Below are 16,624 nucleotides of genomic sequence, written 5' to 3' on the forward strand. Positions count from 1 at the left end.
GCACGAAATTTTTCAAAAGCAAAGATAATGGCAAGCAACTCTTGTTCGGTGATAGTGTAATTCATTTGAGCTCCATTTAGAGTCTTGCATGGATAATAAATGGCATGAAAGATCTTTTCACACCTTTGACCAAGAATGGCTCCCATTACAAAACCACGCGCATCACACATTAGTTCAAATAGTTTAGACCAATCCGGAGCAAAAATGATAGGTGCCAAAGTGAGCTTTTCTTTTAAGCATTCAAAGGCTTTGAGACAAGAATCATCAAACACAAACTTGGTTTCTTTTTCCAACAATTTGCATAGGGGGTTGTTCACCTTTGAGAAGTCCTTAATGAATCTCCTATAGAATCTGGCATGGCCTAGGAAGCTTCAGACACCCTTCATGGTAATAGGTGGAGGAAGGTTAATGATGGCCGATCTTTGCCTTGTCAACCTCTATCCCATCTTCTAAAATCTTATGACCAAGCACAATCCCTCTTTCACCATAAAGTGACATTTTTCCCAATTGAGAACCAATTTTGTTTCTTCACATCTCTTTAAGACTTGGGCTAGATTTCCCAAGCAATGATCAAAAGAATCTCTAACCATGGAAAAGTCGTCCATGAATATTTCAATGGACTCTTCAACCTTGTCGGAGAAGACAGACATCATGCAACATTGAAAAGTAACGGGTGTATTACGAAAACCAAAGGGCATCCTCTTGAAAGCAAAAGTCCCATAAGGATAAGTGAAAGTGGTTTTCTCTTGATCCTCGAGAGCAATAGTAATTTGGTTGTACCCAGAATATCCATCTAGAAAGAATTAGAAGGCCCTCCCTGTAAGCCTATCAAGCATTTGGTCCATGAAAGGCATTGGGAAATGATCCTTCTTGGTCCAATAGTTTAGCTTTCGGTAATCCATACAAACTCTCCAACTGGTAACTGTGCGCGTTGGGATTAATTCATTCTTCTCATTAGGAACCACGGTTATACCTCTTTTTAAAGCACACATTGTACCGGACTTACCTATGGACTATCGAGATTGGATACCACTCCGGCATCTAACCACTTGACCAATTCTTGCATGGGGGGATTTAGCCTCCGTTGATGCTCAACACTCAGCACACATTCCTCACCAAGTTGAATTTTATGGGTGCAAATACCAGAAGGAATCCCTTAAATGTCCGCAATAAACTAACCAATTGCCCGCTTGAATCTCCGCAACATTACCAATAATCTTTCAATTTGATTTTTGGTTAACCTGATGGAAACAATAACGGACAAGGTGTTTTTAGGACTAAGAAACTCATTTCAAATGTGAAGGGAGAGGTTTGAGTTCCAAAGTAGGTGGCTCAATGATGGATGGATTTGTGGGAGGAGTTTCTCCGTTCTCCAAATCAAGATCAAGTTTCTTACGGTTATAGTTATAAGACCCCAAGCCTATCAAGGCATTTACTGTCTCCTTGAATTCTTCATAATTCTCCCCATCTAAGTTCATTAACACCGCCGCCAAGACCTCACCAACATATTCTTGCTCAATGGTAGTCTCTACTGCTTCATCAATAGTATCAATCACCGACACCACACTTATATCCACTAGTTGCTTAATGGATTTACAAATATGGAATGTGATTTCCTCATTATTCATCCAGAATTTGAGGTTATCGCTTTCAACATCAATAAAAGCTCATCCGATGCCTCGGAATGGTCGACCCAAGATAATGGGGACCTCAAAGTAAACCTCACAATCTAATATAGCAAAGTCGGCCGGAAATATAAAACGGTCCACCCTCATAAGCACATCAAAGAGAATCCCAACAGGCCCTTTCATGGTTCGATCAGCCATTAGTAACCTCATTGTTGTGGGTCGGGAACTGTACAAGCCCCATTTGTTGAAGATTGCAAGAGGCATTAAATTAATACTTGCACCAAGATCACACAAAGCTTTGGCAAATTTAACGCCCTAATGGTACATGGAATAGTGAAGGCTCCGGGGTCCTCTTTCTTTTGTACTAAAGCCTTTGTAATGATGAAGCTATAATGATGTGTAACATCTCCCATAGCAAAGCTAGTTTGCCTCCTCTTTGTGACAAGATCTTTTATAAATTTAGCATATCCCGACATTTGTTCAAGGGCTTCCACCAATGGGATGTTGATTGAGAGTTGTTTTAATTTTTCAATGAACTTTATAAATTTCCCATCATCCTCCTTATTTTCTAACCTTTGAGGAAATGCAGGAGGAGGTTTTTAAATGGGCGTTAAAGCCCTTGGTACCTCCTCCATCGCTTCCTTGCTTTTTGAAGTTTCATCATTTTCGGGCACTTCTTCAACAACAATGGGCTTTTCAATACTAGCGCGCTTCTTCTTTGGAGTAATTTCTTCTTCAATAACCCTAGGCTATTCAACAATTTCCTCATCATCAACAACTACATTATCTTGAACCAAATTTTCTTTCCCAATTGTCTTACCACTCCTAGTAGTAATTGCATGGCATTTATGGTCACCGTCATTCTTTGGGTTCGCAACCGTACAACTAGGGGGTGTGCCCTTTTGCATTTGATTTAAGGTAGCCAAGATTTGGCTAATTTGTGATTCCAATTGCTTAATGGAAGTTGAGTGAGAACTTACAACTTGCCCCATGCTTTTCATCTCATATCTCATTTCTTTGCAAAAGGTGTCGATCGACTTAACCTTTTTCAACGCTCTAGATAACATGTCCTCTATTTTTGAACTAGCGGGATCACTAGTGGGTGGTTGGTGTCCCGCCATTATGAGTTTCCTTGCTCTTTGTTCCAACCTTGATTCCCTAGACCTTGCCGCTAAGGTCCTTGATTAGAACCTTGGTATTTACGCCGGGAACCCCCCCCCCTCCCTCCCTCACCCGCTTGATTGCAGATAAAATTAGCCTCCTTATCATACATTTGGAAGCATTGCTCATCTTGAGGGCCCCATTCACAAGACCCTACCGCATTCACCCATTTTAGTGCTTCCTCCCATTAAATTCTTCGTGAGAAGCTCCATTTGAGTGACCAACTTTTCCATTATTTCATCTCTCTCTTCTTCCTTCTTTATTGTCTCCCGAGATAATACTATTTTCACAGGACCTCCTCCAACGACTTCCACCTCTCTAGTATGCCAAGCTTTATTGGTCTCGATCGATTTATCGAGTAAGGCACTCACCACATTATAAGAATTGTCCATAATAGACCCCTCCGCAATATTGTTAGACATGACTTATTGACCGAGTCAAGTGACAGATAGAATATTTGGAGAAGAACATTATCGGGCAACCCATGCTTTGGACAACTCTTGACTTTCTTTTTGAATTGAGTCTAAGCTTCATGTAGAGCCTCATTTGGAAGTTGACGAGAGTTGTTAATTTTGTCACGGAGTTGCAACAACCGGGATAGAGGGAAAAAACTTCTTGAGGATAGCTTCAGTCAATTCCGCCCAAGCGAACATGATGGACCTGAACGGAAGATCATCCAGCCATGCAGTGGCTTCCCCCGTGAGAGAGAACAGGAAAAACCTCAATTTGACCAAGTCTCTTGAGATATTCGGGTGCACGTTGGTGGTACACACCCTAAAAAGTTCTTAAGGTGCCTATTCGAGTCATCAGTGGGTAGACCTCCGAATAGCCCTTAGTGTCGAGCAAGTGCAACATTGTGTTGTTAACATGGAAACTCACATTCCCTTGAAGCGGAGGTGGGCGGATAGTGGTTGCATACCTGGTCTCCTCCACAATGCCATCATCAAATTCGGTATCCATCATTTCACTTGAATCAACACAATCAACGACAAATGTTAAGAAGAGAAATAAAGAATAAAAGTAGAGTTTTACCATAATTGGTAAATTTCTAGACGATATTCCCCGGCAATTGCTCCCAAATTTGATATGCCCAAATTACACCCTTATGATAGGAGTAAAATAGTCGTTGGTCAAATATACAGCACAACGAGGTTGAAGTCGAATTCCATAGGGAATACGACGAAGAAATGTACTTATCATGTGTAATTCTCAACTAATAGTATATATTTCTAGGAAAGAGGGCATAAATATTGTTTGATTTTAAGTTTGTCACACTAATTGCTAGATTAATCTTGTTGTGAATTTAATCAATTGATAATAGGACTAAGGTTGTGGTTCCAAAGGAAAGTAATGCAAATGAGTATCAATTCAACTCATTTATATGTCCAGATGTAGTAAACAGTGTGTTAGTTAAGTTTACTGAAAGTCTTCCAACCAAATTGGTAAATATCATTACTAAGCTTTTCCAAGTCTTAGAATGTTACAAATGTGAACACCCATTTCAGTTTCAAGTAGCTTTCTTATTCGTAGCTCAAGCTATTAGATGGGGTTTAAAGCCCCATATTCTTGCTATTTAACTCTTTTCCTAACTTCTACTTTCTTTTCCAAGCAAAAGTATAAGTATTTAGGCACAAATAATGTTGGCTACCATTAAAAGTTGTTCAAGCTTGAAGAGTTAATAGAAAACATCTTTAACATACAAATGAAGTTTGAACACAAAATCCAATCACATAACTAAGACATTTGGTTTCACAACCTTAGCTAATGGGTTTAGCTACTCATATTCATTAATGTAAAAACAAAAGTAAGATAAATATTCATGACACTTACAAATAGTAGTTGAAGATGATAACAAAAAGTATGATATTCTTCTTAGAATCTTCAACAACCAATACTAAATGCTTTAATACTAAGAGACAACAAAAATTGAATAGAGAATGCCTTTTACAAAATCTTAGGAGAGTATTTATAACATCCCAAAAACGTGCACCAGCTTTGGATAAAAATACCCCTGCGTGCCTAGCATGCGAGCCGCAGGTGGTATCGCAAATGCAACCTGTGAATCGCAGGTTGCACCAAACTTCTGTAGGTTGAGCCAAAGTCAATGCTTTGATGGCATCATCTGCAGCATCAGATGTCACAGATGGTGCTTCCAATTTCCCAAATTTCTCAAATGGCTTTCATTTTTATGTTTCATCTGCGTCTCGCAGGTATGACTTGTGGTTCGCAGGTCATGCTCCCCTACATCCTTGGCTTGTTTTGCTTCATTTTTCTCCGTTATGCTCTCCGAATATCCTAGCCTACAAAATGACACAAACATAATAAAAGTAACACCAAAAGTACTTGAAGAGTTACAAAAGTATTTGGAATTAGCATCAAATGTGCCGTTATTTCACGGCACATCAACACTGAGTTCACGACATTTGGAATGACAATCATGAATGAATTACGAAACCATATCGTTTAGAGAATAGAGGTTCAGAAACTTTCCATGAAACTAAGGCTTAACTCTATTTCTGAGGCAAATCATAATAGTCGTAAAAAAACGTAGCATGAAGAGAATCATTAACATTCTCACACGTAAAGACTTTGCTTTACATACCTCAATTTTGTCCTTTTAGCGTACTACAACACTCGTCACTTCTTTCGACTTTAATCTATAGCAATATATGTCAAAGGAAATCAATATTAGTAAGAATACTCATGTTTTGGCCATTTAAGCATTTTATCAAACACTTGGTAGGCGTGAAGCTCCACAAACTCCCATCAATGGTGTTTCTAAACCCACAACCCATCCTCTGGCTTCAAGATAATTCTACAATCTCATAATGTTACGATCAATATCATTCTTCGTCACCCATAAGATAAACAACACCCTAAATAACAATCTACAATCAACAACTCAAACTTGTAATCGTTCATGCTTTTCTATCAAACTCATCAACTCATATCCCATGAACTTATAGCCTATAATCATCAATCTAATCCTATAATCAATTAAAGGATGAAGGTGTTACCTTTGTGACGTTTAATTCTCTTAAATTCGGATTCTAGGGTTCTTTCGTCCAAAATGAAGTCTCAATCGATTATCTATGGATTTGAAGGGTTTCCCATGTTAATAAGGTGTTGGGGAATTGAAATTAATTAGAATCATCATTAGAACTTACCTTAGATGATGGAGGAATCTTAGAGGAAGTTGGGTTCTTAAGAGCTTCCCTTTCTAGAGCAAGTTTTCGTGTTTAGGGTGTAGGAACGATGTAGTGCTTTTAAAATGACCTTACCCAGTATGTGGCCACATAGTTGAAAGCCCAACCGTGCATCTATCCATGCAACAAGGGAAATAGCACTACCCCTGGTGTGCGCAACGGTTCTTCCCGTAGCTGGTCGCGTTCGCACAATGTCTAGTAAAATGTGCATAACATTTTGCACTGAGATGCATTCGGGCTCCACCATATATGGATGAAAATATATTTAAAAGGGATACAATTTTCATATTTTAAGTTTTCTCAAATTTTTAAAGTATTTTCACGTAAACTTATTGGAAGGCATACCTATCGCAAACTTAGTCGGTTCTATCGAATCTTATACACCTCACTATTTGTCTTGATTCTGACACAACTATTTACACCCAAACCCATCCCGACAGGACTTCATATGGCTAAAATATCGCATTAATATTCATTTAACACATTCACACCTAATCCACATTTACGGAGTGTTACAATATGAGACTTCTTTAGTTACTGGAGGAATTGACTTAATGATTGTATATTGTATGCTATATTAGGTCTGGTGATAGTAAGATATAGCAACTTCCTTATAATTAGTTGATATGCTCTTTGAACTGTCAGTACTTAACCATTTTCCACTGCAGTTTGTTGTGACTATCATACTCTTTGGTTGTGATTTTTGTAGTAGCGTCCATTGGAGTATTTGCTGGTTTTGCTGCACTTAAGCCAGTCTCAGAAATTAACTCTAATGTATATTTTCTTTGTTGCATTACAATTCCTTGATTTGATCTTGCAAACTCAATCGCAAGGAAATATTTTAATTCTCCAAGATCCTTTATCTTGAAGGCTTTATGCAGTGCAGTTTTGTCTTTAATATCTACTCAAGGTTATCACTAGTTATGAGCATGTCATCAACATATGCTAACACTATGATTATTCCATTTCCTGTCCTTTTTATAAATAAAGAGTGATCATACTGACTTTGATAAAATTCGCACTTAAGTAAGGCCTCACTTAACTTTGCATCCCACTGCCTTGGTGCTTGCTTTAAATCATACGAGGATTTTGAGAGTCTATAGACCTGTTTACACTCCCCTTGACTCTTAAATCCTTGTGGAAGATTCATATAAATCTCATCATACAAATCCCCCTTGTAGGAATGCATTATAGACATCCATCTGATTAATGTGCCACTTCATTGTTGCTGCAATTGCCAATACTGCTCTCAAGATAACCATCTTTACTATTGGACTGAATGTTTCTTGGTAGTCAATTCCTTTTGTTTGACTATATCCTTTTGCAACTTGCCTTGCCTTGAACCTCTCTATTTCTCATGTGGCCTTGTACTCTCTATTTCTCATATGGCCTTGTACTTCACTTTATAGATCCACTTGCAGCTAATTGGTTTCTTGCCTTGTGGAAGAGGAACCACTTTCCATGTTTGGTTGTTTTCTAATGCTTCTATCTCAGCTTGCATTGTATCATCCCATCTTAGCTCTTTAATTGCTTTTGCATAGAAACTAGGTTCAACAATATTATAAAATGCTACAAGATAACTTTGGTATTCTGGTGATAATTTCTCATAAGATATGTATTTATATAAAGCATAAGACATATTATCATGAACATTCAAGGATATAAAATCCTTCAACCATCCAGGAAGATTTTCCTCTAGTGGATTTTCTTATATTTGTTGTATTTTGCACTACTGGTGTATGACTTTGCACTACTGGTTGATGGGATATAACATGTTCTGATTGTTCTTCTGCAGATATATGAGGTGCTTGCTGAGATGCATCTTGTTGCTGTTGTGGTATGTTATGTATATGAGGTAACAATTCATCTATCTGAGCTCCACTTGCTGTTGGTTCTTCACTTGTGAAACTGAGATTAGGAGTTGTAAACATATTTGGTGACCATTGAGATTCAGACCATTCAACTGGGAATATATCTTCTCTAAAAGTAACATCCCTATTGACAAAAAAACACTTTATTAGTAATTTCATAGAGTATATAATACTTTTGGATTTCAGAATATCTCATATGCACTGTTTGTTTGGTTATGGGCATAAGTTTGCCATTTTCTTTAACTATTTTTGCACGGCATAAGCACCCTAGAACTCTTAGGTGTGAGAGTGAAGGTTTCCTTCCATGTAACTTTAAATATGGAGATATGTTCCCTATTACAATAGATGGAATTCTATTTATCAGATAAGTTGCAACTTTAACACAATGATCTCAAACCTCAATGGAATATTAGCCTGAAATCTTACTTCTCTTGTAATTTCTAGAATACGTCTGTGTTTTCTTTTAGCTATGCCATTTTTGTTGAGGTGTATAAGGACATGACGTCTGATGTATAATACCTAAACTGTTAAATAAATCACTGCATAGTGAGTTTATGAACTCAGTTTGATTGTCTGTTCTCACAGTTTTTACACAAGTATCAAATTGAGTCTTAACAGAAATAATAAACTATTTGAAGAACAACAATAACATCAGATTTGAGATTCAGAAGAAATATCCATGTCATTCTAGAAATTCATCCACAACAGTTAAGAATGATTTGTAACCATCACAAGTAGCAACCTAATAAGGTCCCCACAAATCCATATGAATCAATTTAAATGACTTAGTACTAGTAGATGAACTAATAGGAAATGGCAATCTAATTTGTCTAACTTTAGGACAAACAATACATCCATTCATTATTTCAACTATATGAGATCTTTGCCCAGGACACAGCTTGTGCAAGGTATTGGATGGAACATGTCCAAGATTTCTATGCCAAGTGCTGATCTCCCCTTTATTCAGCCTTATTGTAGTTGATATAGTTGCATTATTAGCAGATATATGAATTCCAGCTCCAGTTTTTCTACTTCCTAGTGGTCTTTGATTGACTAGAAAGTATAGACCATCCCATTCTCTATCAATCTCCTTCACCTTCCCATAGTAGAGATCCTGAAACACACAAAAGTCAGTAAAAAATCTAGCTGAACATTGTAATTGTCCAGTTGCCTTTGATACTGAAAGTAAGTTGTACTTAAATTGAGATACATGTAAGACATTTTGTAAAGTGCTTCTAGTTGGTATATAACTTGTACTAGAATGAGTAACATGTGATATATCCCCATTAGGTAAAAACACTTCTCTTAGATTGTCAATTTTTGAGATAGTATTATATTTTAGTAACTCAACATTTGAGGCCATGTGATTATTAGCCCCTATGTCAATAATCCAACATGAAGGAGGATTATTTTTACAACCGGAGCACTAATGTTACCTGACATATTCACTGAATTAGCAGAGATATTGTTGCCTTGATTCTATTCAACCATCTTGCAAATTTGTTTATACTGCTCCTGAGTGAACTTTGGAGGTAAAAAAATATTCCCTGCATTTGTTGGTAAGACAATATTCCCTATATTTGTGTTGGGCACACCAATAGTGGTGGTAATTGGTTGAACTTGTTGTACATTGTAGCTATTGGTTCCTTGACCATGTTGCTGATATCCACACATTTGAGATAGGTTCTGAGAGTTCCACTCCCCTTCAGCCACAACATTGTGTTCACTTGGGTCTGTCCTTCTCTGCTTGTCTCTATAATCAAAGTTCCTTCTTGTTGATGATAGTACCACTCACATCAGTTGATGTCACTCACATCAATTGATGCCAAATATAGTGGATGATTATGATCCATTGCTTGTATATTAGTTGCAAGAATTGCAGTAGTACTTTGTGAACTGTTTTTTGCATTTGAAACATTGATTGCATTGTTGTTTATCGCCATATCTTCAGAACTTGACAATGAGACTCAAATCTATCAAACAGATTCAGAATTCAACCGTAAATGAGTAGAATTGATTCACTGTGTGAACGGTTACAATCGTAACCCTAGAATATTCTCATAATTGAATTGAATTTCACAATAAGAATTTGTCAAGATCTTGACTAAATTTCAGATCAAATCTGCTGATTCAATCAGCTGTGCTCCGACACCATAAAGAATGATGAGGATTCATCAATGGTGAATCCAAGAACAAGATGAGAATTTAGAGAGAAGATGATATTTTCATATTATCAAACTTGTGTTGAATGAGTACAAGGCTCCATATATATATATATATATATATATATATATATATATATATATATATATATATATATATATATATATATATAGTTAAAGAATAGAATTAGTTTAGAGTTAAGCGTCAAAAACACACCTCAAGTATCGCCTCTTTTTGAGTTTCCTTCATGAATTATCAATTGTGAGAGTTTCCTACCTAAACTATCACAACTAGTTTGCAAAACACACCTCAACTATCAGTTGTTCACTTTTCCTACCTAAACTATCAGCAACTAGTTTGCAAACACAACTTTGTTCACTTTTAATGAGGTGTCTTTTGCAAACTAGTTGGTGATTGTCAACCGATAGTTGAGGTGTGTTTTGTAAACTAGTTGGTGATAGTTCAGGTAGGAAACTCTCACACTTGATAGTTCAGGTAGGAAACTCAAAAAAATGTGATACTTGGGATGTGTTTTTCATCATTATCTCAATTAGTTTAACTAACTAATCCTCTACTTAGTCACCAACGGCTAATACTAACTTACTAACTATAATGACTAACAACTTTCTAACTACTGTACTCAACAAGTTGAAAGTTGCCAGTTGAGACCTAATTAAGGTGTTTATCTATATATTATGCTATTAGGAAATGACATTGTTAAGATAGTCTTAACGTTCCGGAGTATCTAAAGTTCCATTCTATTATAGGGAAACTTTTTTTTTGATCCCCAGATCTGCATGCAAACCAACCTTTCCATATTTCGAAAATTTGCGATATCAACTTGTGGACATTAATTTTAGATTTAATATCCCGCCGTTCATTGAAATCTCTTCTAATTGGCTAATGGTGATGGATAATCCCCAAAAGTATCCCTATAACCTTCCAGAGTATGAGACAATGAATTTAAATGGTTCTTTGGGGATGTCATTTTGAAGTTTTGGTTAAAATATGAAGTTATTTATGAAGATTTAAGCTATTTGGTGATGTTTTTGACCAATTTTTCGTCAGTTGCAGTTGTAGGAAACGAATCACAGTTTTTGTATAATAGTGTAAAAGTTTGCATAAGCACCTCTTATACATTATTATACTTTTTATACAAGGTTGATACATTGTATAAATTTAGTGTACAATATTATATACCAGGTAGGGGCGGCCGTTTGATATTTTCAAAGTTTGGTTTTGGTAATTCAATAATCGATACTGAAAGTAAATACCAAATACCTAACTTTCAAAAGTTCAATCCGGTACGATAAATCAAACTTCGGCACGGTAAATTCCGATATTTCTATAATTATATCTTCTATATTTGACTAACCAGTATTATATTTTAAATTTTAGAGAAACAGAACAATAATGAAAAAAGCAGAAACCAGTTAAGTATAGCTTAAGATGGTAATAAAGATTTTGGTTAAAACAAATAGTCAAAAAAAATTTATTTACACAGCAGTGATCATATATGAACAAATATGTACTTTAAACATTTTTTTTTCTTATAATGTTTATACGGACTAGAAAAATTCATCCAAACATTTGTGATCACATATACATATGTATTTAATCTAAAAGAAAAAGGGGTTCCATTATTAGACATTATTTGCAGGTTACTATATTTTTATATTCGTACATTACTTATTACGTAATTTATAAATTGTAGAAGAGAGTACGAAAAAGAAAACGGAAAACAGCAAATTCCAACATCATTGTTTGCCATGAATACCTGGGTACTGGTTATCAAATTATCAAAATTGAATACTGAAATTAATTACCTAAATTCTAAATTACCATAATCGAATACCGAATACCGTATTAATTATCGAATTACAAAATATTGCATTACCGAAATTTCGGTTCCACTCGGTAATTCAATTTTCAGTGATTATGTCCACAAAGTTTAATGGGTTCAAAATCTATTATTTATACGCATTTTATGAATTTTTTTTAACACATACATAATCTAACCAAATTCCGAGCTAATACATTGGATACACCCTAACCAGGTATATAAACTAAAAGTATAACTAGAAGTGTTGGGCCATATGTTTTTAAAAGTAGGGGTGGGCGTTCGGTTCTTCGGTTCGGTTTTCTCATACATCGGTTCGGCTATTTCGGGTTCGGTGTTTTGAACGTGGACACCAAACACCGAACCAAACTAGTTCGGTTCGGTTCTTTCGGTTTCGGTTTTTTGAAGTTTGGTTCGGTTCGGTTTCGGTTTTTTCAATTCGGTGTTTTCAATTCAGTGAACGCAGCTGAAACTGTGGCAAGAAGAAGATTCGAACAAGTAGCCGTAATGAAACGAGGAAGGCACAGACATTGCAAGCAACAAATGGCTCGCCATTCACAGCTCTTACATAATTGAACACCTAAGGTCTTTCACTATGCAAATAAATCAGCACAATCGACAAACTTCCGGACTTATATTTAAGCTTGCTAAATTATGATGCACCTACAATCTCATATCATACAAGATCGTACAAACTACTTCTACTCAAGCTTAGTAGAACAATTCTAAATTAAGATTCATATCAAAGATCTAAACATTCTAACACACAATTTCAATAGAAACAATTGTAAAGCATTAAAGTTCGAGCTTCTTGACAAACATTTCAACTCGATAGTGACACAGAGGACAAGGTAGTGGAACATCACAGACAAATTAACTGATCAAAACACCAAACCCAAATTGGAAAATGACAAGAATTCCCTAGTGATTAAAAGTAAAAGAAAGAATAATATAACTAGCTCATTGTTCAGTTAAAAGGAGAATAATGACAAGGATTTTGATTAAAGTAAACCCCAAGTCAAAACTAACTCATCCTACACAAATCAAAAATATATCCATATTTTAGTTTCATCAATTCAGCTAAAAAGAAAGTACCCATAAATCAAGAAATGCAATCCCAAATCCGAGAGAGACCAACAACCCAAAAATAGCAAGAAAATGAAAGATCAAGACAAAGACGCGACAACGAGCCTAGTCACGGCCTCAATCACACACACGCGTGAGAGTCAGCATGGCATCTGTGTGTTCTTTGAACCAAAGCTGCAACTCAATCACACAAAGTGTGAGAGTCAGCTTCAATCATGGCATAGGAATGCTCTTTAAAGAAGGCAGGAAACTGATGATCAGCAACACATTCAAAATGAACCAGATTATCCTAGGAAAACAGCAACCACAAACAACCAAACGAGCAACAGCAGCAGAGAGAAATACTTACCATGTGAAGTCGTCGCCGAAATTTTGGAAGAGCAGTCGCCGCCGCTGTTGTGAACAGTGACCGCCGCCGCGCTGTTGAGGCGTGAACAAAGGAAGTGCGAGAGCTCAGGTAAAACTTAGGAATAAATACGTAAAAATATTACCCACATTATTTATTCATAACATGTATCCCAAGTACATAATTTTACTACGACGTACACACAATATGAGCAATACATCATTAACTTTGATGTAAATTGTTTAATTTAAACATCTTTTCCTACCAAAGCACTCCATAAAACAACCTCAAGAATATGTCAACTTTGCTGATGGCCACCCTGTTTCATCTGTCTTTAAAATATTCATCAATGGCATCCTGGAAATAGTTGAAAAACAAAGAGTCAACTTTGACGTTAATTCTAAAAAAGTAAACTTCAAGTTGAACGAATAAAAAGTAAACTTCAATTTAAACGAATAAATGAAATTTTGACAAGGAATATTTAATATATATATTGGCCTGCTTGTTTTGCATCTGAAGTTAGTAAAAATGTAACAATTTGGTAATTGATTAATTTTGATTACTTGTATTAAAATAATGGTTCATTACTTCTTAAATTTAATTATGAGTCCCGAAACCAAAGTTCCAAACTATGATTCTGCTTGGGAATGATAAAATTAACTCAAGAAAATATAACTCATCAGACATATACTCCATTGTTTTTAGTATTTGAATTACTGTTTTTTCATTTTTATAGGAAAAATAAATAATTTCTTTACCCTTCCATTTCAAAAAGAATGATTCATTTTAATATCTAAAAACTATTTAATTGAAACTTTTAATCTTACCCTTAATGAGGACAGGCTTTTGTTCCAATTCAATGCTATTTCATGTTAAAAACTATACAATATACTCCATCCGTTCACTTTTACTTATCTACTATTCCAAAATAGATTTTCACTTTTGTTTGTCTACTTTCGCATATCAAGAAAAAATATTTTTTTTTCCTATTTTATCCTTAGCATTAATTAGTCATTCCAAATCATTTTCCAAATTCAACGCAATTGTACATCAATTAATATGGGTATAATGGTAAAATATGCAATCATTTATAATTTTTTAAGGAGTGTGCAAAGTCCATAATGGACAAGTAAAAGTGAACGGAGGGAGTAAGAAAAATCTTTTTGGTCCTTTCTTTAAATTTTAATTTTAGTCCCAATCGATATTTGATATAAATTAAACCTTCTAATGTTAAACGACATTTCTGTTCAACTTTTTCATGCGTGTATATGGGCGATTTTTAATAGGAAAAGGGTCAAAAATACCCCTCTACTTTGGAAAAAGGGTTAAAAATATCCTCCGAACTTATTTTGGGTCAAAAATACCCCTCTTGTCATTAAAGTTTTCAAATATACCCGTTCTATATATATCCCAAATATAACATATTTTTTTTAAACATAGAGGGACCAAAAACACATTTTAATTGATTGAAAGTAAATAATAACTCATATATCTCTTAAGGACGTAAGGTATGAAGTTTGAATAATTAGGGGATCTTATGGGTTATTATTTATCCCAACTTAAATGATGAACTTTAAAAAAATTACGCGTTATTTTGGGGGATAATTTTCCTCAAGTATATTTGAAAATTTTAATGATGAGAGGGGTATTTTTTCCAAATTGATATGAGAAATAGTTTTGACCTTTTTTTCAAAGTTTTTTTATTTGTATTTTTAATTATAAAAAATAGAGTATAATTTGTAGTAATTGTGTACCTTTAATTAAATGTTATGTGAAATCAATTAAGAAAATGACGTCCGAATTGAATTGAAATAAGAAATTAAAAATTATTAATATCATTTTTGGTCCCTTAGTTATTCATAAATTTTAATTTTAGTCCCTATATATTTGATTAAGTACATCAAACTTTCAATTAATTGAATTGTGCACTTTTGATCCCTTTGCTTGCGAATATTCACAAATGAACCAATTGTTTCACCACTAAGTTACTCATGTATAGTGTTAAGTTTGTATTGTTTAATCATATTTAACGGTAATATAATTTTATACATAGTCAAATATAACATATTTTCTATATAGGGGGATAAAAAAACACATTTTAATTAATTGAAAGTTAAATATGTTGGGTCATATATCTCAAGGACCAAAAGGACAATCTACCAATAACTTAGGGACCAAAAATGCTACTCCCTCTATCCCAATTATGTTTATACTTTTTAACTTTCATTATTAAGTATCAACCTTTTTTTGTCATTTTAAGATGTATTTTTTTATTAAATTGATATGAGAAAAGTTGTAACTTATAGTACTTTTCATGTAGTTTTAAGTATATAAATTTTAATCTTAAAATATTGAGTTAATCTTATTCAATTTCACTTCAAAATTTAGTCAAATTAACTCTTAAAAAGTGAAAAATATCACATAAATAGAGACAAAAAAAATATTAAGGCTATCTTTCATATATTCTGAATTGATTCATCACTCTTTTAATGGAATAAATACCTTTATATTATAGCGATTTTCGTTGTCCAGGTACTATAAAAATAATCACCAAAAATTGCATGGGTTGCGATTTTAACGTTTCATAGTCAAACCGAGGGTAGTGCTTCTTAGCGATTCCCTTTTAATTGTACTAGAATTGCTTCGAAATCTTCTTTGATTTTTATTTCTTTTTCCACAGACAAAATGAGTATTCCTGAGTAAGTATATAATGTCTTTATCTCTCTCTCTCTCACACACACACACACACAATCACACACACACACAAATATATATATGTTCATATATATATATATATATATATATATATATATATAGTGTTTATATATAAAATTTCTTCTATTACCAAAATTGAATAATTAACATCAAATCTCATATATAATATATATAAACATATTTTATTAGATTTTGTAAAAATAATCAATAAAAATAGAGGTATATCTTATAATAAATTTGTTAAAAGATTATCTATTTATATGATGAATAAATTTTAAATTATAATTTAAAAAAGCATTTGATTGATGACAATGAAAATTCGTTTATCTATATAGCCTATAGACAATAAGAGACAAGTGAAACTTAAATACATACACAAGTGCGCGCACACACGCTCTCTCTCTCTCTCTCACACACACACACAGAGACACACACACACAAAAAAAAAATTATATTTATATATATACGGTAATTAATTTCTTTATTACCAAAAGTGAATAATTAACACAAACACATATAGTGTGTGTGTATATATATATATATATATATATATATATATATATATATATATATAATTAGATTTTGCATGTAAAATTCATAAAACACAC

Source organism: Lycium ferocissimum, chromosome 1 (assembly GCF_029784015.1).
Source record: "Lycium ferocissimum isolate CSIRO_LF1 chromosome 1, AGI_CSIRO_Lferr_CH_V1, whole genome shotgun sequence".
Classification (NCBI taxonomy): Eukaryota; Viridiplantae; Streptophyta; class Magnoliopsida; order Solanales; family Solanaceae; genus Lycium; species Lycium ferocissimum.